The following is a 27,584-nucleotide window of genomic DNA, read 5'->3' on the forward strand; positions in this document are numbered from 1 at the left end:
CCGCAATCCAGCCATAAGCCGGGTAGTCGAGTAATACAGCCACTTACAGCCCATTAGCGGCAATACACAAAAAGAATGGGAAAAAAAGAAGCCAGGAACTTACACCCCCACACACCACCTTAAGTAAAGAGTTTCATAAGAAAAAATTTTTAATATTAGCTGACCCCATACTTTATTGTAATGAAGCTCTCCGCTCTATTAATAATTATTAGCACTCAATTAGCATTTATATTCTGGATCGAGCAGGCTTTGAAGTTCACAACACTCTCTCTAAAAGTTTCCGTAGGTATTTACAAAAATTAATTACACCTATTTATCAAGCGGGGAGAATGTCAGTTTTGTTGTTAAATATGAAAAATCTCCCTCTAAATGTCAGCGAGGCGGCATCTCGTAAACAATGTTTTAAAATGCATGATTATGCGCAGCCCTGCTAATTAAAGGGACGCCGCTACACCAAGGGAATTTGGTGGAAAAAAGCTTCACTTTCACAAATGGGAAAAAAAGTGTCACGATGCCGGCTGGCAGGTAGTGGATCCTCTGTGCCAGAGAGGGATTGGCGTGGACCGTGCTAGAGGATCGGTTCTAAGTCACTACTGGTTTTCACCAGAGCCCGCCGCAAAGCGGGATGGTCTTGCTGCGGCGGTAGTGACCAGGTCGTATCCCCTAGCAACGGCTCAACCTCTCTGGCTGCTGAAGATAGGCGCGGTACAAGGGAGTAGACAGAAGCAAGGTCGGACGTAGCAGAAGGTCGGGGCAGGCAGCAAGGATCGTAGTCAGGGGCAACGGCAGAAGGTCTGGAATCACAGGCAAGGAACACACAAGGAACGCTTTCACTGGCACTAGGGCAACAAGATCCGGCGAGGGAGTGAAGGGGAAGTGAGGTGATATAGGGAAGTGCACAGGTGTAAACACTAATTGGAACCACTGCACCAATCAGCGGTGCAGTGGCCCTTTAAATCGCAAAGACCCGGCGCGCGCGCGCCCTAGGGAGCGGGGCCGCGCGCGCCGGGACAGAACTGACGGGGAGCGAGTAAGGTACGGGAGCCGGGGTGCGCATCGCGAGCGGGCGCTACCCGCATCGCGAATCGCATCCCGGCCGGAGGTAGTAACGCAGCGCCCCGGGTCCGTGGAACCGACCGGGGCGCTGCAGTGAGGGAAGTGTAGCGAGCGCTCCGGGGAGGAGCGGGGACCCGGAGCGCTCGGCGTAACAGTACCCCCCCCCTTGGGTCTCCCCCTCTTCTTGGGGCCTGAGAACCTGAGGATCAGACTTTTGTCCAGGATATTGTCCTCAGGTTCCCAGGACCTCTCTTCTGGACCACAACCCTCCCAATCCACTAAAAAAAAAGTTCTTCCCCTGACCTTTTTAGAGGCCAAAATCTCTTTGACAGAGAAGATGTCCGAGGAGCCGGAAACAGGAGTGGGAGGAACAGATTTAGGAGAAAAACGGTTGAGGATGAGAGGTTTAAGAAGAGAGACGTGAAAGGCATTAGGGATACGAAGAGAAGGAGGAAGAAGAAGTTTGTAAGAGACAGGATTAATTTGACACAAAACTTTAAAAGGACCAAGATAGCGTGGTCCCAACTTATAGCTCGGGACACGGAAACGGACATATTTAGCGGAGAGCCATACCTTGTCTCCAGGGGAAAAAATGGGAGGAGCTCTTCTTTTCTTATCTGCGAATCTCTTCATGCGAGAAGAAGCCTGTAAGAGAGAATTTTGGGTCTCTTTCCATATGGTGGAAAGATCACGAGAAATTTCATCCACAGCGGGCAGACCAGAGGGCAAGGGGGTAGGGAGGGGGGGAAGAGGGTGACGGCCGTACACCACGAAAAACGGAGATTTGGAGGAAGATTCAGAGATTCTGAAATTATACGAGAATTCGGCCCAAGGTAGAAGATCTGCCCAGTCATCCTGGCGGGAGGAAACAAAATGTCGTAAATAGTCACCCAAGATCTGGTTAATTCTCTCTACTTGTCCATTGGATTGAGGATGGTATGCAGAAGAAAAATTTAATTTAATCTTGAGTTGTTTACAGAGAGCCCTCCAGAATTTAGACACAAATTGGACGCCTCTATCCGAGACGATCTGTGTAGGCAACCCGTGAAGACGAAAAATGTGTACAAAAAATTGTTTAGCCAACTGAGGCGCTGAAGGAAGACCAGGAAGAGGGATGAAATGTGCCATTTTGGAGAATCGATCAACGACCACCCAAATAACAGTGTTGCCATGGGATGGGGGTAAGTCAGTAATAAAATCCATACCAATCAGAGACCAAGGTTGTTCGGGGACAGGTAGAGGATGAAGAAAACCAGCGGGCTTCTGGCGAGGAGTCTTATCCCGGGCACAGATAGTGCAGGCTCGCACAAAGTCCACCACATCAGTCTCTAGAGTCGGCCACCAATAGAAGCGAGAGATGAGTTGCACAGATTTCTTGATGCCCGCATGACCTGCGAGATGGGAGGAGTGACCCCATTTGAGGATCCCAAGGCGTTGGCGTGGAGAAACAAAGGTCTTTCCTGGAGGAGTTTGCCTGATGGAGGCTGGAGAAGTGGAAATCAGGCAGTCAGGAGGAATGATGTGTTGAGGAGAGAGTTCAATTTCAGAGGCATCTGAGGAACGAGAGAGAGCATCGGCCCTAATGTTTTTATCAGCAGGCCGAAAGTGAATTTCAAAATTAAATCGGGCAAAGAACAGAGACCACCTGGCCTGACGAGGATTCAGCCGTTGGGCAGACTGGAGGTAGGAGAGGTTCTTGTGATCGGTGTAAATAATAACTGGAAATCTTGATCCCTCCAGCAGATGCCTCCATTCCTCAAGTGCTAATTTAATGGCTAGAAGCTCTCGATCCCCGATGGAGTAGTTCCTCTCCGCCGGAGAGAAGGTCCTGGAAAAAAAACCACAAGTAACAGCATGCCCGGAAGAGTTTTTTTGTAGAAGGACAGCTCCAGCTCCCACTGAGGAGGCATCAACCTCCAATAGGAAGGGTTTAGATGGGTCAGGTCTGGAGAGCACGGGAGCCGAAGAAAAGGCAGACTTGAGTCGTTTAAAGGCGTCTTCCGCTTGAGGAGGCCAAGACTTGGGATCGGCATTTTTTTTTGTTAAAGCCACAATAGGAGCCACAATGGTAGAAAAATGTGGAATAAATTGCCTGTAATAATTGGCGAACCCCAAAAAACGTTGGATGGCACGGAGTCCGGAGGGGCGTGGCCAATCTAAGACGGCAGAGAGTTTATCTGGGTCCATTTGTAGTCCCTGGCCAGAGACCAAGTATCCTAGAAAAGGAAGAGATTGGCATTCAAACAGACATTTCTCTATTTTGGCATAGAGTTGATTATCACGAAGTCTCTGAAGAACCATACGGACATGCTGGCGGTGTTCTTCAAGATTGGCAGAAAAAATCAGGATATCGTCCAGATATACAACAACACAGGAGTATAGTAGATCACGAAAAATTTCATTAACAAAGTCTTGGAAGACGGCAGGGGCGTTGCATAGACCAAAGGGCATGACCAGATACTCAAAGTGTCCATCTCTGGTGTTAAATGCCGTTTTCCATTCATCCCCCTCTCTGATGCGGATGAGATTATAAGCACCTCTTAAGTCCAGTTTGGTAAAAATATGGGCACCTTGGAGACGATCAAAGAGTTCAGAGATGAGGGGTAGGGGGTAGCGGTTCTTAACCGTGATTTTATTAAGACCGCGGTAGTCAATGCAAGGACGTAGAGAGCCATCTTTTTTGGACACAAAGAAAAATCCGGCTCCGGCAGGAGAGGAGGATTTACGGATAAAGCCCTTTTTTAAATTTTCTTGGACGTATTCAGACATGGCAAGAGTCTCTGGGACGGACAGAGGATAGATTCTGCCCCGGGGTGGAGTAGTGCCCGGGAGGAGGTCAATGGGACAATCATAAGGCCTGTGAGGAGGTAGAGTCTCAGCTTGTTTTTTGCAAAAAACGTCCGCAAAGTCCATATAGGCCTTAGGGAGACCGGTTACATGAGGAAGCACAGGGACACGGCAAGGTTTACTGGGAACCGGTTTTAAGCAGTCCTTGGAACAAGAGGGCCCCCAACTCTTGATCTCCCCAGTGGACCAATCCAGGATTGGGGAATGGAGTTGAAGCCAGGGAAGTCCAAGAAGGATTTCAGAAGTGCAATTGGGGAGAACCAACAGTTCAATCCTCTCGTGATGAGATCCGATGCACATTAGAAGGGGCTCCGTGCGGAAACGTATAGTACAGTCCAATCTTTCATTGTTTACACAATTGATGTAGAGGGGTCTGGCGAGACTGGTCACCGGGATGTTGAACCTGTTGACGAGGGAGGCTAAGATGAAATTTCCTGCAGATCCAGAGTCCAAGAAGGCCACAGCAGAGAAGGAGAAGGCAGAGGCAGACATCCGCACAGGCACAGTAAGACGTGGAGAAGCAGAGTAGACATCAAGGACTGTCTCACCTTTGTGCGGAGTCAGCGGACGTCTTTCCAGGCGGGGAGGACGGATAGGACAATCCTTCAGGAAGTGTTCGGTACTAGCACAGTACAGGCAGAGATTCTCCATGCGGCGTCGTGTCCTCTCTTGGGGTGTCAGGCGAGACCGGTCGACCTGCATAGCCTCCACGGCGGGAGGCACAGGAACAGATTGCAGGGGACCAGAGGAGAGAGGAGCCGGGGAGAAGAAACGCCTCGTGCGAACAGAGTCCATATCCTGGCGGAGCTCCTGACGCCGTTCGGAAAAACGCATGTCAATGCGAGTGGCAAGATGGATGAGTTCATGTAGGTTAGCAGGGATTTCTCGTGCGGCCAGAACATCTTTAATGTTGCTGGATAGGCCTTTTTTAAAGGTCGCGCAGAGTGCCTCATTATTCCAGGATAATTCTGAAGCAAGGGTACGGAACTGTACGGCATACTCGCCAACGGAAGAATTACCCTGGACCAGGTTCAACAGGGCAGTCTCAGCAGAAGAGGCTCGGGCAGGTTCCTCAAAGACACTTCGAATTTCCGAGAAGAAGGAGTGTACAGAGGCAGTGACGGGGTCATTGCGGTCCCAGAGCGGTGTGGCCCAAGCCAGGGCTTTTCCAGACAGCAGGCTGACTACGAAAGCCACCTTAGACCTTTCAGTGGGGAACTGGTCCGACATCATCTCCAAGTGTAATGAACATTGGGAAAGAAAGCCACGGCAAAACTTAGAGTCCCCATCAAATTTATCCGGCAAGGATAGTCGTATTCCAGAAGCGGCCACTCGCTGCGGAGGAGATGATTGCTGGAGCTGTGGTAGTAACTGTTGTACCATAACAGTCAGTTGAGACAGCTGTTGGCCTTGTTGCGCAATCTGTTGTGACTGCTGGGCGACCACCGTGGTGAGGTCAGCGACAACTGGCAGAGGAACTTCAGCGGGATCCATGGCCGGATCTACTGTCACGATGCCGGCTGGCAGGTAGTGGATCCTCTGTGCCAGAGAGGGATTGGCGTGGACCGTGCTAGAGGATCGGTTCTAAGTCACTACTGGTTTTCACCAGAGCCCGCCGCAAAGCGGGATGGTCTTGCTGCGGCGGTAGTGACCAGGTCGTATCCCCTAGCAACGGCTCAACCTCTCTGGCTGCTGAAGATAGGCGCGGTACAAGGGAGTAGACAGAAGCAAGGTCGGACGTAGCAGAAGGTCGGGGCAGGCAGCAAGGATCGTAGTCAGGGGCAACGGCAGAAGGTCTGGAATCACAGGCAAGGAACACACAAGGAACGCTTTCACTGGCACTAGGGCAACAAGATCCGGCGAGGGAGTGAAGGGGAAGTGAGGTGATATAGGGAAGTGCACAGGTGTAAACACTAATTGGAACCACTGCACCAATCAGCGGTGCAGTGGCCCTTTAAATCGCAAAGACCCGGCGCGCGCGCGCCCTAGGGAGCGGGGCCGCGCGCGCCGGGACAGAACTGACGGGGAGCGAGTAAGGTACGGGAGCCGGGGTGCGCATCGCGAGCGGGCGCTACCCGCATCGCGAATCGCATCCCGGCCGGAGGTAGTAACGCAGCGCCCCGGGTCCGTGGAACCGACCGGGGCGCTGCAGTGAGGGAAGTGTAGCGAGCGCTCCGGGGAGGAGCGGGGACCCGGAGCGCTCGGCGTAACAAAAAGTTTAATTATAGTAAAAACTAAGGGAAAAAAAGATGTCACCTAAAAGTTTTCTTTTAATAGTCTCACTTGCTTTACGAATAAAAATAAATAAAAATAAAATAAAAATCATACCTACTGCGCTAAAAGGGGATGTGTCATCAGAAAATGACCTATTGTTTAAATCAGTAAAGATTTTTTAAGAATTTTTGTTGTGACCTTTTTTTCGTTTTCAGTCTGGGCACTAAGCCTAATAATAAGATGGACTGAAAAGGTCACTCTTTTCATTAGTCTCCTTCTTAACATCACTGATAGGATTACAGTGAGGGGTGACACCATCAGTGACACCAGTATGTAGATAAGAAAGGACCAGATCAATCACACTGATGCTTAGAGCTCAGCCTCCCCCTCCCTACACTATGGTCAACCAGCAGGCCTAGATAACTCTCTAATACAACTGTATAGGGTCAGCATCAGTCTACTGTGCCTACATACTTCGGGGTTGCCTAATACACTTAATCGCGAGAATAGGGCTCCGACTCTGAACATAGTGGCGACATGGAAATCACTGCTCCTTTCATTGTCTATGTAAATAAGTACCTTTAACTAGTACAAGACCTTAAAGAAGTCTAATTTCTCACAAAACAAACCACATCATAACCACTGCGAGGCTACATACAGAGTAACGTGAGGTCATGTATTTTTCAAAGCTGGTCAATCATGTGCCACTCACCTCTGAATATGCCAAGCCAAGAGCAAAAGTAAGGAAGGAAATCTCTAAATTCTAAACACACATATAGTCAACACTCATGTGAACCCATCATAGGTATTATGGCCTATGGCCCATTGAGTAGGCAGGGGCCCTCCATGGACAGAAACTGTTGCCATTGCTCTTGAGCTACTCAAAAGTCCCTACTTGCATGCGGCAAAGTCTATAGGGACTAAAATATCAAACAATTGGATGGAGCTTCAGGCTTTACTCACTCATCTGCTGGGCTCTCAAGCAGTGGAAGACCCTAAATGCAAGGCCTTCAGAAAGTTATCAGATCCTTTTACTTTTTTAATTTTATTATTCTGCACTTAGGACCCCAAATAGTGAACGCATATTGTAAGAAATATTTGGAAATATACTAAAAAGGAAAAACTAAAATATTTACATAAGTATTCAGACCCTTTAGTCATGACTTAGTTAAAGCCACTTTGGCAACAATTACAGCTCATTGATGACCCAAGGTTTGCACTTGGATAACAAGATTTTCTTTGTTTTTCTCTGCAGATCCTCTCAGGCTCTGTCAGTTTGGATGGGGACCATTGGTGGAAGCCATTTTCAGGTATCTGCAGAGATGCTCACTTGGGTTGATGCAAACTTTTCCACTTAAAGGGGTACTCCGGTGGGGAAAAAAAATATTCTAATCAACTGGTGGCAGAAAGTTATAAAGATTTGTAAATTACTTCTATTTAAAAATCATAATCCTTTCAGTACTTGTCAGCTGCTGTATACTACAGAGGAAGATGTGTAGTTCTTTTTTCTGTCTGACCACAGTGCTCTCTGCTGACACCTCTGTCCATGGCAGGAACTGTCAAGGAGCAGAAAAAGTTTGCTATGGGCATTTGCTCCTACCCAGGACAGCTCATGACAGGGACAGAGGTGTCATTAGAGAGCACTGTGATCAGACAGAAAAAAAAACTATACAACTTCCTCTGAAGCATATAGCAGCTGATAAGTACTGTAAGGATTAAGATTTATGAATAGATGTAATTTACAAATCTATTTAACTTTTTGGAACCAGTTGATTTAAAAAATAAATGTTTTCCACTGGAGCACAAAAACCTGTCTCTGAGCTCTACAAGCAGTTATTTCCTCCTTGTGGCTTGATTTTTGCTCTGATATACATTGTTAGCAGTGAGAAATTATCTACACAGGACTGTGTCTTTCCAAACCCTGTCCTGAATTTACCATAGGTGACTCCAATCAAGGTGGAGAAACATCTCAGAGATGATCAAAACAAATAAGAGGCCCCCAGGGCTAAATATTAAGCCAAGGGTCTGAATAGTATGTCCAAAATGTTCATATTTACTTTTTGAATGAGTTTGCAAAAATTTCGAAAATTCTGTTTTAATTATTATAATTTTTTTTTTTATTACGAGGTATTGTGTGCAGAATGATGGGGGAAACTTTTTTTATTTTTTTATTTTAGCAGAAGGCCGCTATGTAATAAATTGTAAAAATGTGAAGGCATCTTAAGACTTTCTGAATGCATTGTAGCTACTACACCAATGAGAGCTCAACTCGACTATGTGAAAATAAGGTTTTTTAAATTATTCTTCATCTCACATACCTCCACGACTGAGAAGCTTCAGAGACATTTCTATAGTTATACAGTTATGTAAGGGATGTTCAGTTACTTTGATAGGCTAAGCTTTTTGGGCACATGATGTATTGGCCCTTAAGGGCAGAGTCATATGGGGTGCATCTGAGCCCTGTGTGACCCTGCCCTTAAGGGCCAATAAGTTTGAATCTGCGGATGCACCAATGGCAGTCACAGAGGGACTGCAGAGCGAGCTCACTACTGCAGATGGGTAGCTCTGTGTGTCCGCTTGTAGTGGTGGATTTCTACAGTGGGAAATCCACAACTACGGGCGGACTCACAGAGCTACCCGGCCACAGCCAGAAGCTCGCTCTGCAGCTCCTCTGTGATTGCCATCGGGGCATCCGCAGTGTCAAATACACTGCGGATGCGCCCATATTCTAAAATGTATATTATAGTAGAATATACCCAAGACAAGTATTTGTCACCCTATGATGAGATGGACTGGTGGACTGGCTAGAGATAAGAAATGAGTTGTCACCGGCGGTGGCATGGTGATGGTACGGTAGGGCAGGACTGGAAACTAATGTGGTCCACAAGTCAACACTTTCTCAGGCTAATGTGATGAGAATTGCACTACTGGTTGACACTAATGACTCATGCACACGGTACCTTTCATATTGAATGTGGTTATACACCATACATTATCACTTCCTTTACTGATGCAGCTGAATTTGCAAAACTTCAGAGACTATAGAAAGAGGTTTCCTTTAAAGCATTTGCAAGGTGTACATTTTTTTGTCTACTTCATAAGATGAAAAAAAAAATACAAAAAAACAACAAAAAACAATTTGTTTTCACAAGTTACACTCAAATCCCATACACCCCCCCCCCCCCCCACGTGTCATTAACCTGAACTACAACATATAAAAAAAAAGAAAATAAACCGGGATCACATTCTGACTAATCATAATACAGTGACTTCACAGCTTCCAATGCTATACAATAAAATCATAGGCATGAGCTAAGCAATGGTGACAAATAACACATCAAAGGCTGCACTAAATGAATAATAAAATATAAAAATGATACGAGCCATTTAAAGGATCATTCTACTGCTTGGATTCACTACTGGATAAATGTTGTGTCATTTAAAAGGGAGAGATAAAGATGTAATCCAGAGAAATATATATATATTTTTTTTTTATTTAAAATGGGTCAGGATACAAAATTGGAAAATTGGTCCCTGCTGTCATCACTTCCTATCCTCCCACTTGATATATAGGAAATGGATTTGTAAATTACTTCTATTATTCTATTATTCAGCAGCCGATGTGGTCAATTGTACTTTGAGTCCCACTGGGAGAAAGGCAATATATAAGTACAAGTAATTATTATTAATAATAATAGTATTTTTATTAGCATTATATTATTTAAAGATTGAATGCAATGGTAGCTGTCTCTCTCCACTCATGTCTACGGGAGTTCTAGAAACAGGTGATCCAAAGCAGTGCTCCAGTCAGTGCTTGGATGCCATGGCTGATGACACGATAGGTGGGAACCAACCTAACAGGATATCAAAAATGACTATAATGAGGGGAAAAAACACTAAATATGCTGAAATATGACTACCGTATTTTTCGCCGTATAAGACGCACTTTTTCTTCCCCAAAACTGGGGGGGAAAGTTGTTGCATCTTATAAGGTGAATACACACCTATCGCGGCGGTCCCTGCGGCCATCAACGGATGGGACCCGCGGCTAATACTGGACATCACCGATCGCGGTGATGCCCTGTATTAACCCTTCAGACGCGGCGATCAAAGCTGACCGCCGTGTCTGAAGCGAAAGTGACACTAACCTGGCTGCTCAGTCGGGCTGTTCGGGACCGCCGCGATGAAATCGCGGCGTCCCGAACAGCTTACAGGACACCGGGAGGGACCTTACCTGCCTCCTTGGTGTCTGCTCCGTGTCGGGATCCCCTGCATGGCCGGCGCTCTCCTTCATCGTCATCACGTCGTTGCGCACGCTGTACCGCCATCAAATAGGAGCGGCGCGCGTAGCGGCCTGCGTAGTGACGTCATGGCAGCGACAGAGAGGATACCCGGCAGCAGAGACGTTCCGGAGCGACAGGGACACCCCGGGGACGCGGTGACAGCGGTGGAGGGCGACATCCAGGGCAGCGGTGACGGGTCCGTATCGGCGGGGACACGTGAGTATTACCTCCTATACCAGTAGTCTTCAACCTGCGGACCTCCAGATGTTGCAAAACTACAACTCCCAGCATGCCCGGACAGCCGTTGGCTGTCCGGGCTTGCTGGGAGTTGTAGTTTTGCAACATCTGAAGGTCCGCAGGTTGAAGATCACTGTCCTATACTTAACATTGTATTTGGTTCAGAATCTTTATTTTCTAGATTTTTATTCTATAAAATTAGGTGCGTCTTATAAGCCGGAGCGTCTTATATGACGAAAAATACGGTATACCCATCTTTTCCGATGTTTCTAAAAAGTTACTAGACTAATGGCTTAACTTATGCTTTTGATTATTCTTCCAAATATCGGCTTCATTAACTAAAGTAGATGACAAATCCAATTTTCTGGAGTTTCCACTGGTGTAAACATGAGGGGCAGCTTTGATTAGTAATAATCACATGGTTAACCAGTTGTGTTCTACATTCCAGAACAAAACAAAAAAAGAACCCCAAAAAATATATTAATTTAGTTATGAAAGAAATGAAAGCAACTGAATTACAGAGTTAGTTTTTAACTTATTAAAGTTAAGACGCCACACTTGAATATCTGATATCAGCCGGGGAAAAAAAATCTGTGTTTTATCTTGCGTAAAAACATGCCAATTTATTTTCAAGTGTCTCCTGTGGGCAAATGAAATGTTCTAAGAAAAGAAAGTCCTGACATCCCTAATAAGACCCCATTTAATATGAAACTTAACCGAGCAGGTGGTATTTCTTCATTTTCAATTTTTGTTTTTCTTCCGTCTTTGATCTTCGCCCTGTATTCTTATGCCAAATTGAACGGGACTTGATTTGTGTTATCTAAGACTAGATATTACTTATCACTTCAAAACCTCCTCCTCCACCAAAGGTTTAAAGGAAAACTGTGACATATTTTCTCTCGCACTATCCACATGTACTGGTGGATAGTGCGGGAGACGCTGATTAAAACGAGCCCTACCTTGGTCTGATCCGAGCCGCCGTTCGCCCGCAATTGTAGTTTTAATCTATGTGTATATCCTGCTGTAACTGGCATGGGCGGGGCTTCTGCGGGCTAACTGGCACTGATGTCAGCGCCGCTTATGAATATTCATCCCCCTATTCATTGTTACGCCGAGCGCTCCGGGTCCCCGTTCCTCCCCGGAGCGCTCGCCTCATCTTCGTTGTTGCAGCGCCCCGGTCAGATCCACTGACCGGGTGCGCTGCGGTCCCGCCTTCAGCCGGGGTGCGATTCGCGATGCGGGTAGCGCCCGCTCGCGATGCGCACCCCGGTCCCCGTACCTGACTCGCTCTCCCTCGGTCCTGTCCCGGCGCGCGCGGCCCCGCTCCCTAGGGCGCGCGCGCGCCGGGTCTCTGCGATTTAAAGGGCCAGTGCACCAATGATGGTGCCTGGCCCAATCTTCCCAATTAGCTTAATTGGCTCCCTCCTGTGCACTTCCCTATATCTAGTCACTTCCCCTGCACTCCCTTGCCGGATCTTGTTGCCTTAGTGCCTAGTGAAAGCGTTCCCTAGTCTGTTCCTAGTCCGTGTTCCTGACCTCCTGCCGTTGCCCCTGACTACGATCCTTGCCGCCTGCCCCCGACCTTCTGCTACGTCCGACCTTGCTTCTGCCTACTCCCTTGTACCGCGCCTATCTTCAGCATCTTCAGCAGCCAGAGAGGTAAGCCGTTGCTAGTGGATACGACCTGGTCACTACCGCCGCAGCAAGACCATCCCGCTTTGCGGCGGGCTCTGGTGTAAACCTGTAGTGGCTTAGAACCGGTCCACTAGCGCGGTCCTCTCCATCCCTCTCTGGCACAGAGGATCCACTACCTGCCAGCCGGCATCGTGACAGTAGATCCGGCCATGGATCCCGCTGAAGTTCCTCTGTCAGTGGTCGCTGACCTCACCACGGTGGCCGCCCAGCAAGCCCGACTGATCGCCCTTCTAACCCGTCAGCTGTCGGAAATGTCCACCATTTCGCACCAACTTCAGTCGCAACTTCTCCAGCAATCTTCTCCTCCGCCAGCTCCTGCACCTCCTCCGCAGCGAGTGGCCACTCCTAGCCTCTGCCTGTCCTTGCCGGACAAATTTGATGGGGACTCTAAGTATTGCCGTGGCTTTCTTTCGCAATGTTCCCAGCACTTGGAGATGATGTCGGACCAGTTTCCTACTGAGAGGTCTATGGTGGCTTTCGTAGTCAGCCTTCTGTCTGGAAAAGCCCTGTCATGGGCCGCACCGCTCTGGGACCGCAATGACCCCGTCACTGCCTCTGTACACTCCTTCTTCTCGGAAATTCGAAGTGTCTTTGAGGTACCTGCCCGAGCTTCTTCAGCCGAGATTGCCCTGCTGAACCTGGCCCAGGGTGTTTCTTCCGTTGGCGAGTACGCCATTCAGTTCCGTGCTCTTGCTTACGAGTTGTCCTGGAATAGTGAGGTTCTCTGCGCGACCTTTAAAAAAGGCCTATCCAGCAACATTAAAGATGTTCTGGCCGCACGAGAGACTCCTGCTGACCTACATGAACTCATTCATCTTGCCACTCGCATTGACATGCGTTCTTCCGGATGGCGTCTGGAGCTTCGCCTGGATATGGACTTTGTTCGCACGAAGCGTTTTTTCTCCCCGGCTCCTCTCTCCTCTGGTCCTCTGCAATCTGTTCCTGTGCTTCCCGCCGCGGAGGCTATGCAAGTTGACCGGTCTCGCTTGACACCTCAAGAGAGCACACGATGCCGTATGGAGAACCTCTGCCTGTACTGTGCTAGTACCGAACACTTCCTAAGAGATTGTCCTATCCGTCCTCCCCGCCAGGAAAGACGTACGCTGACTCCGCACAAAGGTGAGACAGTCCTTGATGTCTACTCTGCTTCTCCACGTCTTACTGTGCCTGTGCGGATGTCTGCCTCTGCCTTCTCCTTCTCTACAGTGGCCTTCTTGGATTCCGGATCTGCAGGAAAATTTTTTTTGGCCTCTCTCATCAACAGGTTCTACGTTTCTGTGACCAGTCTCGCCAGACCCCTCTACATCTATTGCTTTTACAATAAAAGATTGGACTGTCTCGTACGTTTCCATACAGAACCCCTCCTAATTTGCATCGGACCTCATCACGAAAAAATTGAGTTTTTCTTTCTCAGGTTCTTTGGCCCCAAGAAGAGGGGGAGACCCAAGGGGGGGGGTACTGTTACGCCGAGCGCTCCGGGTCCCCGTTCCTCCCCGGAGCGCTCGCCTCATCTTCGTTGTTGCAGCGCCCCGGTCAGATCCACTGACCGGGTGCGCTGCGGTCCCGCCTTCAGCCGGGGTGCGATTCGCGATGCGGGTAGCGCCCGCTCGCGATGCGCACCCCGGTCCCCGTACCTGACTCGCTCTCCCTCGGTCCTGTCCCGGCGCGCGCGGCCCCGCTCCCTAGGGCGCGCGCGCGCCGGGTCTCTGCGATTTAAAGGGCCAGTGCACCAATGATGGTGCCTGGCCCAATCTTCCCAATTAGCTTAATTGGCTCCCTCCTGTGCACTTCCCTATATCTAGTCACTTCCCCTGCACTCCCTTGCCGGATCTTGTTGCCTTAGTGCCTAGTGAAAGCGTTCCCTAGTCTGTTCCTAGTCCGTGTTCCTGACCTCCTGCCGTTGCCCCTGACTACGATCCTTGCCGCCTGCCCCCGACCTTCTGCTACGTCCGACCTTGCTTCTGCCTACTCCCTTGTACCGCGCCTATCTTCAGCATCTTCAGCAGCCAGAGAGGTAAGCCGTTGCTAGTGGATACGACCTGGTCACTACCGCCGCAGCAAGACCATCCCGCTTTGCGGCGGGCTCTGGTGTAAACCTGTAGTGGCTTAGAACCGGTCCACTAGCGCGGTCCTCTCCATCCCTCTCTGGCACAGAGGATCCACTACCTGCCAGCCGGCATCGTGACATTCATCCCTTCTGTTCTCCCTCTCTTCGCCGCTCCTAACCAGAGGGAGGGGGGATGAATATTCATGAGCGGCACTGACGTCAGTGCCAGTTAGCCCGCAGCAGCCCGGCCCGTGCCAGTTACAGCAGGATATACACAGAGATTAAAACTACAATTGCGGGCGAACGGCGGTGCGGATCAGACCAAGGTAGGGCTTGTTTTAATCAGCGTTTCCCGCACTATCCACCAGTACATGTGGATAATGCGGGAGAAAATATGTGACAGTTTTCCTTTAAGAATACAAGACAAAACTAAATACAGTAAAACTTGCCCAGGAGACCACCTCTTTGAGAAGATCACCCCCCCCCCCCCCCCCCCTATCAAGACCAAATTTTGTGTAACCCTACATTAAGCATATTTTCTTTGCAAACACCATATTATGGTGCAATTTTTGGGCAGTTTTTCTCAAAGGGGGTTCACTGTGTTTCATAAAAATGTTCATATATGGAATAAGCCAAGAAACACTCAAACTGATGAGTAGGAAATTCCTAGGTCTCTTGTTCAGGACCTCTCGGTCCCACTGGGGAGCGGCTATAAAACACATATTTATTTCTAGAGGACCTGTCCTGTCCTGTATTACACAGATAACCCACTGATATGATGGGCCCTATGTAATGCCTATGATCATTGGGGTTCCCAGAGGGGAAACCTTCTGGAATCATCTTATTGTCAATGAAGCCTTTTAACAAGTTGATTCATTTATTGATTAATGGCTTTGGGATGAAATGGTTAAAAAAGAAAAGAAACCTAAGCTATATAAGTGTAGTTTAAATCAAAGCAGTTTAGAATTTTTTTTGTCTATTAAATGGTGTTTCTGAGATTTTTATTAATGGCCCATCAATGACTGATTAGTTGGGGTCTGACAACCAGCATCCCTTCCAATCACCAGTTCTTGGCATCCACATACACAGTGAATGGAGTCGGAAGCAAAAGGCTCCATACTTTGTGTAGTGGTCATGCTGGGTTACTGTAGCTGCCTTTTGCTTTTGGCTTCATTTACTGTGTAGCTAAGGACCCTGGCTCTGGCAAAACGCTGGTCAGCAGAGGTTCCGGATGTCAGACTCCCACCGATCAGGACTATCCTGAAGATGGCGGCCAATCTAATCCTTCAGTCCATACATTCTTTTAGGGCATCTGGATGTCTCAATGAGCCAAAACAGAAAGTCTTCCTAAAAAAAAGTGGTTTCTGAACCTCCAGACTCTAAGAGGTATAAGGTTATCAGATTAGTCAACGTTGCAGACAGTGATTGGTTCAAGTCAGTGATCATTGCATCCAAGAGGAAAGCAGGAAGAAGACAAAATATCGGGGTACCAGAGAGAGCCAAACTGGAGATGTAGGGGACCAGGGCTGGACAAGTATGCTTTTTTTTAAATATTTCAATCCGCCCAGCAAATTATTATTTATTTATTTAAAGCATTGATATTCTCAGCAGCATTCGATATCCACAGCGCCCAACTAAATCTAATGTCTATGACCAGATTTAGTGAAGCTGTATAGAATTAATACAGATGTAACCAGATTTTTAGAATATTTAGCAAATAATTTATACATTGCCACCATTATCACAATAACCAGTTGTGATGTTTCCTATAATACAATGAGTGGCATAAAAAAACAAATGCAAATATTTATGTAGGTAGGGAATGAAAAAGGATGCCACTGCGGTTGCTTAGCCAAGCTGACAAATAGCTACATAAATATTTCCATAAAAATCTGCACGTTCCAAGTAGAAGCTCAACACGTACATTCAAATAACAACATGACACATTTCCTCCTGTGTTTGAGAATCTCGAATAAAAAAGGTTGATGTATCCCAAACACTTATTGAATTAGACCAATTTCCCTCCTCATCTCTTGATATTATAGAGAAGAGGTGCAATACTCACCTCCCCAATGAGGCCATTTACTGCTGATTCAACATTGTGATAAAGCAACGTCAATTATTTCCAGACGTCACAGTGTCACCGCTCATTGGAGGACCTCATACTTAGCAAGTAGCATTATAAAAAAAAATTTAATAAATTGTCTCAATCACAATACATTTACTTCTGAGTAACTCCAAGATTATCTATGACAAGCTACAGCAAGATGATAGTTTTAAAGACAAAAATATTGCTAAACACAATTGCTTGATGATGCCTAGAAAGACACAATGAATTCCCAGTAGTGATCGAACAATTCTGACCCAGTTTTTCTAGTACTCTGTGTTCCCTACATCCATAGACATATTTTAGTAACTCGGGTGAATAAATTGTGAGTAACATAAAACTATTCATCAATTGGGTGGCAACCGTACCCAAAAACATTGGTGTCAAGAGAAACAAAAATGCTCTCAACTGACCTTAGGGAACCGGTCTATTTTCCTTTATTACTAGAAGATTTCATTGATTTTAGGGGAATCCATTAGCAATCTTGTGTCCATATTGACCTTTTAATTGAGGCCTGATCACTGATATGTATTGGGACTGAAAAGGATTGGGGGCTTGTTAAATTTTAAAGGGGTTGCCAAGGGAAAGAAACAACCATAGTATAATAAAGCAACTTACTAATATAATTAGAGATGAGCGAAGTTACAGTACTTCGATTCGGCACGTACCTCGGGGCACGGCGATTGATGACTTTTCCTGCATAAATTAGTTCAGCTTTCAGGTGCTCCAGTGGGCTGGAAAAGATGGATACAGCCCTAGGAGAGTCTCCTAGGACTGTATCCACTTTTTCCAGCCCACCGGAGCACCTGAAAGCTGAACTAATTTATGCAGGCTAAAGTCAGCAACCGCCGAGCCGCACGGTTCATGCAGAATTGAAGTACTGTAACTTCGCTCATCTTTAAATATGTTATTAGCCATACTGAACAGATCTCTCCATATCAGCTCCCTGTACCTGTGACATCACGTCACACTCAGAGCTCCATCCCTGCCCTTCCCTCCTGAATGCTCAGAACAAGACCATTCATTTGAAGAGGGGAGCTCATATTACTGCTCATTAGTTTTAAGGGCCTAATCTTTCTCGCAGTAGTTTCAGTCAGGAAAGGCTCACCACTGTCTTATCTGAGAAAGACTTTCTGCTGCCTTAAAATCTAATGAGAAGCAATACAAGCTTCCCCCACTTCACATCAACAGTCTGGTCCAAAGCAAACAGAATTGGAGGGGGGACAGGAGCTCTGCTTTTAGCTTCAAGCCAGACAGCTCAGCTCTTATGGAAGATATTTGCACTATGGCTAATAACATTTTATTAGTAAACTGCTTTATTATACTTTTTGACACCATACACTGGTTGTTTCTTTCGCTGGACAACCCCTTTAACATGCCAATAATTTTTTTCTGCCAGAGGATAAGCTATTCCAGTCGGAAGTGACTTTGCGGCTTCTAGCTTCCTAGCAGAGTTCAGTATATCTCACTTCACTGTGCATGCTCCTGATTCTGCTTATACTGGCTTGTTGTGGTAGAACTTCATGACTCTGTACAAGACCAAGAGAACTAAGACACTCAACTAGACTATAAAAAGGTATAAAACCAAAAAGTTAAACAATTGGAAACAATTCCAAGCCTATAGACCTCTGCTATCAGGGTTCAAAGACTCATCTTCAGTACATTGGCGTTTTACAAGATCAATAACGCTTCCCCCAAATGGAATTTAAAAAAAAGAATCCAGCAATTAGTGAATTAAATTTACCGTGCTAAAAAGCCATCAAGTGATCTGATGCAAAAAGGTAAAAAAACATATGTCCAATTTTATAACTCTCTGCTCGCTCCCACGCCATTCCTTAGAAGCATCGATTAGTTTGTAACATTAAAGACCTACTTTTTAAGACCAATTGAGTTGCAAAGTGCCATCTTCAAACGAGTCGTGCCAAATAAATCACTCATTAATTCGTAGAAAATTAATCCCAAAAAAGATCCTTTTCCTTCTAAGACTAAGACTTTCATTAGAATACATTAGCGGGTTTATTGATGCTATAATCAATCGACTTCTCTATTAGGCAAATAAAGGGTCCACTTGACGACTGTAAGGAGTTTCAAAGAGTTTCTACTTGAAGACTTGTTATACAACTGTCCTAGTTTAAACTCTTTGTATCTTGTATTTGTACTAATCCTACAAAATGGAAAAATGAAGTGGGGATAATGGTGAGATTCTTCATTGTACCCGTATATGATCATTGGGACTTTGCACTTGTAAGATGAAGTTCACACAGCCGTTGTACTTCCACCCATTTAGACCCTTTCTTTCCTTTTATTTATGCTGAACTGACCCTAAATGGGTTAAAGCACAATTGACACCATTGGCTCCCGACAGATCCCATTGACTTGAATGGTGTCCATTGAGTGTCGAATATTTTAGTGGAGTTGAGTGGAGAAATAAGACCAGACATGTAGCATTTTTTCCTCCACTCAAGTCCCGTCCTTCTGACAGACTGAGCAACAGAGTTCCCTTTGCTGGAGCACAACTGCCCTTTGAACTTAGCCTAAGAGTAATTTCATATATAAGTAGGTGTGTACAGCACCATACACAGCATGTTGTAATGCCCTGTGTGTTCTAGCACTTTTCTATCATTTACTTTTTTCAACAATTTGAGATACACTAGCTTTCTGTGTAGGACTAGATGGTCTAACCTAATAGTTTCCAAACTGTAGACCTCCCAGCATGCCCAGACAGGTCATATGTAATAGAGTTGTAGTTTTGCAACAAATGGAGGTCTACAGCTTGGAGACCACTGATCCAGCATTTGCTCCAAAAAAGCATCAAATAGCCTCCGCTGCTCATGACCATGTAACCAGTTCCTCCAATGGTTTTTCCTTCCATAATTTTTGGTTGAAACAATCCACTTCATACCAGAAAAACCCCAAAAGACCAGCCACTTTGGAGATGCTCTGACCCAGTCATCTTGACATCACAATTTGGTCTTTGTCAAAGATCAATATGTTTGGCCATCCTTCCCACTTTCATATCATCAACTTTACCTGTGTACCTGTCACTTTAAAAAAAATTAAAACATTTTAGAGACATGTCAAAAGGTTTGATCGGTCGAGGTTGACAAATTGTTCAACGAACAGTGAGAGGAGCACATGGCTGAGCACTTCTGTCTCCGCTCTCTGTTCAAGCAACTCAGACAATCCTATATACTTACATTGTAAATTTGTCTTGGTCCCACTTAGCACCCTCTTCTCCTGGCTCATTTTAGCAATCAGTTAGGGGCTGAACACTCAGACCCCGACAATCAAAACTTTTGGCATGTCTCTACAATACGTCATTTTTTTTATTGACCATTTAAAAACTGACTGATCACTTCTTGCTAATATAACCCACCCCTTGTGACCAGATAATCAATGTGACAAGATAATCAATGTTATTCACTTCACCTATTTTAATGCTATTACTGACTGTGTACAGTGTAAACAATGTTAGTCACTTTTACCTTCCAATTCTTCTGTTTACCACTATTTGCTTTGTGGTAAGTTGCTGCAAAGGTCTGAGGAGACATTTACTACTTCTTTTCATGACGACAAACCGAAAGACCATATGTCATCGAGTCAGGCTACATTCAGTAAGTCAAACCTAAAATACTTAATCCCAGGCAGCTATATCCATTACATTGTGTATGAAAACAAAGGAAATGCATGTGAGTCAGCTATTACTAGAGTATGATTGACTTCCTGCGGAGGACATGTACATCATAGAGTCTGGCGCGGACAGTAATCACCGCAAATAAAGTAGCTACAGGTTTACTCATGTCTCATCCAAGAGCGATGAGCTCTCCCACCCAATATACAGCATTATTATTCATATTATAGTGTTTACCTCTATTAGATTGGTGCATAGACTGTTATTTATTTTTATATATATTTTAGGTTAGTCACCTCAAATTAACATTTTGCAATTGTACATAGCAAATGTCAACTTTAAGAGGCAGTAAAGTAGGATTAAAATCAACAAGTCACATGTACGCGTTCTTACAAGAGTAACAGAATTATATTGTTTCCTGCAGATACAGTCTTAAAGTTGTATTCCAGGACTCAAGTAATAATATAGGTAAAGGAAGCTGCCGGCCAGGGAAGAATATGTCACTCACAGGTCTACATAGTTCTTCCAAACTTATCCATCCTCATAACATGAAAGTGGAGGAGAGCGGCTTAATGCTCATAGAAGTAAGCAAAATAGTCTTTCTCTCTGCAGCTTCACACATAAAGGGGGAGATTTAGCAAAACCTGTTCAGAGAATAAGTTGCCTAGTTGCCCATAGCAACCAATCAGATCCGAACGCTTGAAGTGTGTGGCGGGGGTTGTGATGTCACGATCACGCCCCTCGTCACGAGGGGAGTGACCATGCTATCACGACCTCCGCCGCCCACTCCAATCGTTCTAGATGAACACCGAGTGCTGCACAGAGATTGACACCGAGTGCTGCACAGAGATTGCGGGGGTCCCAGCTGCAGGACCCCAGTGAGCAAACATCTTATCCTTTATTCTTTGGATAGGGGATAAGATGTCTAGGGGTTGAGTACCCCTTTAATAGAATAGTTATGTGTCATTTTTATTTCCAAAAAAGAGGTGAATTAAGCAATCTAGGATTCCTACAATGCTGCCCCTATCCTTTATCTCCTCCATCAAAAGCTGCATAAGCATTCATGTGTTTTCAGTCGGGAAAGGGAAATGAGCTGATGCCAGGCATCTCTAGTAGCTAATATCTCTTGGGATTGAAGGTTAGGGCATATTTTAATCACACTTGCTTCTATCCCTGACAACTTACCCTTAGAAATAAAAGGAAAGGCACTTCATAGTGAAAAACCACCACATGCAGTAAGCGAATACAAGTAGAATCCACTTACCAGAGCATGTTGTGCATACCATTCACAACAATGATTAAAGTCAAATGACAAAGGAATAAGGTGGGATCTGCAGCCTTTCTGCCCCCAGAACAATATCGACAAATTAGGATCAACACTTCTCCCCAAACAGCAGGACTTAGAGCGATGCTGAATACGACCACCAGGTAGACCATCATGGGGAGAAGTGTTAATCCTGGTTTGTCAACTTTCGATTGGGGGAGGGTTGGGACACTACCATACACATCAGGCCATGATACCGGCTAACCATACAATGAGTATGGTGGCTTCTCAACCCTCCCTGACAGATGATATCCCAGAGAGAAGGACTAAGCCTAATATGAATGGCCCACTTTAGATATTTTGACGATCTATGCATTTCAATCAACCAATTTTGACAGGTTCAACTAACTTTGATCTAATGTCCATAGGCACCTCAAGGACCCAGTCACACTATGGAAATTCTGCTTACAGCAGCAGAATCCTGTTGAAGTCGATAGACATGAAATTAAGCAGTGCCCTGCTGGCTCTGAAAAGTCATGTTTGACACTCTGATGTTTACTGGGACTGTATGTAACTGTATCCAAGCTCTTTTAAGCCAAGACAAAGCCAAGGTAAGGGTTAGAGTTAGTAGAATCAAGATCCTGACCATAACTAATTGTAACTTAGGGTTACAGATAGTAGGGGTCAGAACCCCTGACTTATTGTTAGGAACCCTAACCTTGTTGCCATTAACCTTAGTAAACATAACTTTAGATTACGGTTAGTATGCTTAACCATGACCTAAAACCCTTCTTTGGATTCACTTAAAAAGGTAGACACCATTTTGAATAATTTGTCCAAAACGAATACCAAAAGCTTCAGAAATTCTGATAAATCTAACTGGTCTAAAATCGATTTGCTTATGTCTACTCCTCCTCAACCTGGATGCAATATTTTTTATCACCAGGCTTTCCAAAAAACAGATAAAAGTAATAATAAGATTTCTAAAAAAAAAACGTCAGAAGACTCAACATACTAAAAGCGCTGAATAATAAAAGCATTCAGGGTCAGGTCTGCGGGCACCACAGTCTGATCTGCTTTCCTCGCTCTCGGATATACGTGTGGGTACTGAAGTTTTGATCACATTTCTTCATGGATATGCACAGAGGTTCTTTTTAGCATCTGTCAATTTGTCTCTATATTCCCGTTTGCACACCTGATTTATTGCTATGGGTAACAGCATAACACTGCTCTTTGTTTTCTTATGCTTAGCTTGGAATGATGGGAATGTAGAGAGAAAACCATCCCGAGTGCCAAATGTGGTTATCCCTAATGTTGAAAAACAAGAAAAATCACAGCAACACATGGGATCTATCAAAGGATAAATATATGATTAAAATCCTGCGGCTTTTATTTTGTGCTTTGTGCGGCACAACTCCCCCATATGCAATCTCTGGGAAAATCCTATAATGCATGTGTTACTGCTATTTTTAATGAATTTTGCTTGTAGCTTTGATAAAAGATTTCTAACTCTTTTGCCTTTGATTGTTTATAACAAGATGGGGTGATGCCAAAAGCCCTCGCGTTGATCTTTGCCATACAAAAGGAAATTTAATTTAAATCTTGGCCATTTGCCAAAATCATAAAACATATGTTACAAAAAAATATTACGTTTATGGGTCGATAAATATTATGCCTATAAGCAGTTACTTTAGTAGCAATGGAGGAGAATGCCCCCCCCCCCCCTTGATATAATGATTCTATCTATAATTGCGCACATGGCATACATCATTTCCCTGAGCACTAGTTTAAAACCTGCCATAAAATGATACTATTAAAATAAGAAAGCTGTAAGAAAGAATCTGGAAGCCAGCGCTATATGCGTACCCATAGGAGACGTATTTAGTCAAAGGGAAACACCTAGGGAAAGATACCGACCTGGCATTCAAGATAAGGGAGAGAAGTAAATAAGCTGGCCTCCTGGTCCTCCATTGAAGGCTTACATATATATAGTGGTCCATTAGGCTCAACCTAGCTGTCTCTGTATTATACCGATTTCACCTTGTAAACCAGACCGTCCTAGCTTTTATGATGAGGGTTGAATACTTTTCAGAAGAGACATGAAAGGCCAACATTAACCCCTGGGTCACCAGGTTTGCTGGAAAGGATTAGGCCCAACTTAATTAACAGGAAGGGACTAAAAGTGCATAAGGGTCTAAGAAGTCACAGTGGCCCACCATTGTAAAGAACATTAGAGCTATCTACATCAGAACTCAAGTGGCCTCCACAAGCCATGTCATGTGCATTTCCATAAAGGGTTCACATGCTTAAGATAATCGCTTTTAGGGTCCCCCCAACAAAAAGCTGGATATCTGCTGCTGCCACTATCAGAAATAAAACCTCATTTAGACTGGAATATTGTACCTGTTCCCCTATGGCCATGTCCACACTTTAGAATTTTTGCAGAATGTTCACCCAGAATATTTTCGGAGGACATTCCGCAAACATCGGCACTGGTAAAACATACAGACAGACAATAGGACCGCTCAGAAATGTCCCATCTATATAGACAGCCATTACCATTTGGGGCCATTACTGAACTCAATGGGCAAATGGCACGTATGTTCTAAAACCTATACATTTTTTGGCTGTAAATATTATAACTCAGGTCCTTTACTCTGCTTACAGTCAAAAACAGCTGAATTTTGGGACTTTTTTGGGCCCAAAATGTATCACAAACCCTAGCCGGAAAATGAACATTGCACTGAAGTGGGCCTCAATTTTATTTACTGGATGAATCTTAAAGGGGTATTCCAGGAAAAAACTTTTTTTTTTTTAGATCAATTGGTTCCAGAAAGTTAAACAGATTTGTAAATTACTTCAATAAAAAAAATCTTAATCCTTCCAATAATTATCAGCTGCTGAAGTTGAATTTTTCTTTTCTGTCTGACAACAGTGCTCTCTGCTGACTTCACTGCTTGTCCCAGGAACTGCACAGAGCAGAATCGGTTTGCTATGGGAATTTGCTTCTACTCTGGACAGCTCCCGAGACACGTGTCATCAGAGAGCACTTAGACAGAAAAGAACAACTCAACTTCAGCAGCACATAAGTACTTAAAGGATTAAGATGTTTTAATAGAAGTAATTTAAAAATCTGTTTAACTTTCTGGAGCCAGTTGATATATAAAAAAAAGTTTTTCCCTGGATAACCCCTTTAAGTTGACTGCTAAAGAGCACCCACAAGGATGTTGCTCCCTTGTTTAGCCCTCTTTTTTTAGCATCCGACTGGTCTATCAGGTCTCCTGACAATACTATGCCAAACCTGACTGGTTTAACCAATAATTTTGTGTAAGTATGGAGTCCCATTATTACACACAGAAAAAAAATATTAACGCAAAAAAAATAAAAAAATAAAATAAAATAAATAAAAAAATAAAAAAAAATAATATATATATATATATATATATATATATATATATTTATATATAATTATATGGATGAGTTATCCCTTGTCATAGGTACAAAATCTACTTTATATATATATAAGTAAAATATAAAAGTTAAAGGTTTTATATTTTAAATAAATACATATATATTTATTTAAAAAAAATAATGATTGAAAAAGATTACATAAAATATAACGTCTGACAAGGAAGCCTTCGCGGGTCTCTGATAAAATTACTTCAAGCTCACCCGGGCAAATTATAAATCCGCCAGTCTGTTTCCCATCATATATCTTTTGTCTAGAACGCCTTCCTTTATGAAGGAAAATGCGAATAAGCCTCTGTTAACAACACACTTTTCTCTTTACTAGCGCACAATTTCCATTTTTATTAGAAAGGTCCATTCATACGGCAGGACATTATAGCTCAGGGGTATTCAGCCACACTTAACGTATACAATGATCATTATCTATGTGGCAGAAAGTTAGGGCCTGACAATAAATTGATTGTTTTCGGTGGCCGTACATATTTCTGCCTTGTAGAGCGAAAGCTAATTGAAAACAGTGGTGAAAGGAAAAAACAGCAAAGTCATGGATGAGGAAGGGACGCATGGCAGAATGGCTGGGGGTTACACGCAGTAATAAAGTATAATCATTGCTGGAACTATAAGCTGAAAAATGCCATATACAAGTTATACAACGAGTGATATAGAAGCCTCTTTGCTGTCAATGACAATTGGAGAGCCATGAATAATAATAATAATAATAATATCTACCATATATACTCAAGTATAAGCCGAGTTTTTCAGCACGATTTTTCATGCTGAAAACACCCCCCTCGGCTTGTACTCGAGTGAACTCTCCACCTGTCAATCCCTTCTCAGTGGTCTTCAACCTGCGGACCTCCAGATGTTGCAAAACTACAACTCCCAGCATGCCCGGACCTCTGGAGGTCCGCAGGTTGAAGACCACTGCGGCCTTCGTCATCATCCAGGCCCCACCCCCTACCCCCCTTTTGTTTTGTACTCACCTCCCCTCGGCGGGAAGTTAGGGTGAGCTGGTCCAGGCCATCTATGCTGCAGGGACCGTCCGGTGGGGAGGGTTAGAAGTTGCGGGCTGTCCATTTTCAGCTCCGGGCCCGGCCCCGGACTAGTGACGTTGCCTTGACGACGATGCACAGGGACGTTCATGCACAACATCCCTGTGCGTCGTCGTCAAGGCAACATCACTAGTCCGGGGCCGGAGCACGGAGAAGAGCCCCCCCCCCCCCCCCCCCGATGAAAATTGACAGCCCGCAACGTCTAACCCTCCCCACTGGAAGGTCCCCGAAGCATAGATGGCCCGGACCAGCTCACCCTAACTTCCCACCGAGGGGAGGTGAGTACAAAACAAAAGGGGGGTCTGGATGATGACGAAGGCCGCAGTGGTCTTCAACCTGTGGACCTCCAGGGTTGCTGGGAGTTGTAGTTTTGCAACATCTGGAGGTCCGCAGGTTGAAGACCACTGATGAAGGGATTAACAGGGGGTGATGATGAAGGGGGGATGATGACGGGGGTCTGGATGATTACATGGGGGGATGATGTATTTCCCACGATAGGCTTTTAGTCAAGTCAATAACTTTTCCTGGGTTTTTGGGGTGAAATTAGGGGCCTCGGTTTATATTCGGGTCGGCTTATACTCGAATGTATATATATATATATATATATATATATATATATATATATATATATATATTTCTATAGCACCAACAGATTCTGCAGCGCTTTGTAATTTGAATACCGGCAAAGGCATCGATGACTTTTTCAGTCCTTGTTCCCGCCTCAATGTCTACTTGGATCTAATTTGCATATGGCGCATGCATGAATGAAACTATTAATTTAGGCATTTTGGATAACTAGAAATGATAAGACATTGTTAAAACACCTTTAAAGTGGCCTCAGTGGTTTCATATACTATTTCCTGCTGACAGGTTTCCTTGTCTACTTTAGAAATAGGTCCATACTAAATTAATGGAGCGGCATTCTTTATTTGGGATAGGCATCATTTAGCCAATTGGGATAGAGAGATGCTCTTTGTAGGTGCTTTAACTGAAAAGTTCCTACTACGTCAATAATCCTTTAAAGTCTACCTATCGCTTTTTTTAAAAAACATGCCCTAGAGAGACGTCCAAAGTTTTGATCAGTCTGTGTTCAGACCCTGACCAAATGTTAAAACGAGCAGCTGACCGAGACTATCCCATAGACTTACATTGTAAGTTTCTCACTTAGCACACTCTTCTCTTCTAGCCATCGGTCACGAACTGAACACTCAGACTCCGACTGATCAAAACTTCTGACATGTCTCTACAACAGTGAAAGTGCCCATTTAAAGGGGAACTCCGCCCATAGACATCTTATCCCAGCTGTCACACGCCCTCCCTTAGGCTTGCATTGAGGGGGCGGAGTCGTGACGTCACACAGGGGCGGAGTCGTGACATCACAATCTTCAGTCCCCGTGGTCGGGATGGTATTAGCCTGAGGGCCTCCAGCGGTTCTAGAAGCCGTTACAGGTGGGTTCCGCATGGTAGAATGCGGAAGTCCCCAGCGGAGGGACCCCCGCGATCAGACATCTTATCCCCTATCCTTTGCATAGGGGATAAGATGTCTAGGGGCGGAGTACCCCTTTAAGTATCTTATAAAAGGGGTTAGTTCTTAACTGATAATAGGCCTTTTTCAGACCACGATACACAGCACTGGATAAACTTTCCAACCCAATGAGATAAAAAAAAACTTTAAAAAGAACA

At 44.9% G+C, this 27,584-nt stretch overlaps 1 protein-coding gene across 10 annotated transcripts in view; it reads right to left on the reverse strand.

Annotated features, from left to right (window-relative positions):
• TRPS1 (transcriptional repressor GATA binding 1) overlaps positions 1–27,584 on the reverse strand; it is a 350,577-nt gene that overhangs the window by 242,642 nt on the left and 80,351 nt on the right. Inside the window, exon 1 of one of the 10 annotated variants that reach the window (XM_056522635.1) lies at positions 25,833–25,892. The exons of the other annotated variants lie outside the window; for them this stretch is intronic. The gene's annotated coding sequence lies outside the window, so the exon portion shown is untranslated. Of the gene's footprint in view, positions 1–25,832; positions 25,893–27,584 lie in introns of those variants that run through there. 10 annotated transcript variants of the gene reach the window in all.

The sequence above is a fragment of the Hyla sarda genome, chromosome 5 (assembly GCF_029499605.1).
Source record: "Hyla sarda isolate aHylSar1 chromosome 5, aHylSar1.hap1, whole genome shotgun sequence".
Taxonomy (NCBI): domain Eukaryota; kingdom Metazoa; phylum Chordata; class Amphibia; order Anura; family Hylidae; genus Hyla; species Hyla sarda.